At 28.6% G+C, this 370-nt stretch overlaps 1 protein-coding gene across 1 annotated transcript in view; it reads left to right on the top strand.

Moving 5' to 3' along the window:
• The window catches only part of LOC119588107, a gene marked incomplete at its 5' end in the record, with an annotated part of 43647 nt that overhangs the window by 17929 nt on the left and 25348 nt on the right, over positions 1–370 (top strand).

The raw sequence follows: 370 nt of genomic DNA on the forward strand, positions 1-370 counted from the left end.
AATTCTAAAAAAGGCTTCCCTAGAAATAAGTATATTGATAAACAAAACAAAACAAAAAAATTAAACTGTACCCTAATTTATTTTCTACAGCACATGAAACACTAGAAGAACAAATGATAATCACAAATAAGAATTGGAATAGAGAGATAGGTCATTTTGCAATTTATGAAAAATAATTTTGATTTCAAATTGGTTATGTAAATGTATCAATGTCTAATTTTTTTATACATTTTGAAAAAGGCATCCTAGTGATACTGATAAAATGACACTGTTATTTAGTAGCTAAGGCACACACTGATACAGATAAAAGGTATCAATCGATGTGTATTTTGATACTGCCCATCTCTGTCTACAACCTTGGACATGTAGC

The sequence above is a fragment of the Penaeus monodon genome, chromosome 23 (genome assembly GCF_015228065.2).
Source record: "Penaeus monodon isolate SGIC_2016 chromosome 23, NSTDA_Pmon_1, whole genome shotgun sequence".
NCBI classification, from domain to species: domain Eukaryota; kingdom Metazoa; phylum Arthropoda; class Malacostraca; order Decapoda; family Penaeidae; genus Penaeus; species Penaeus monodon.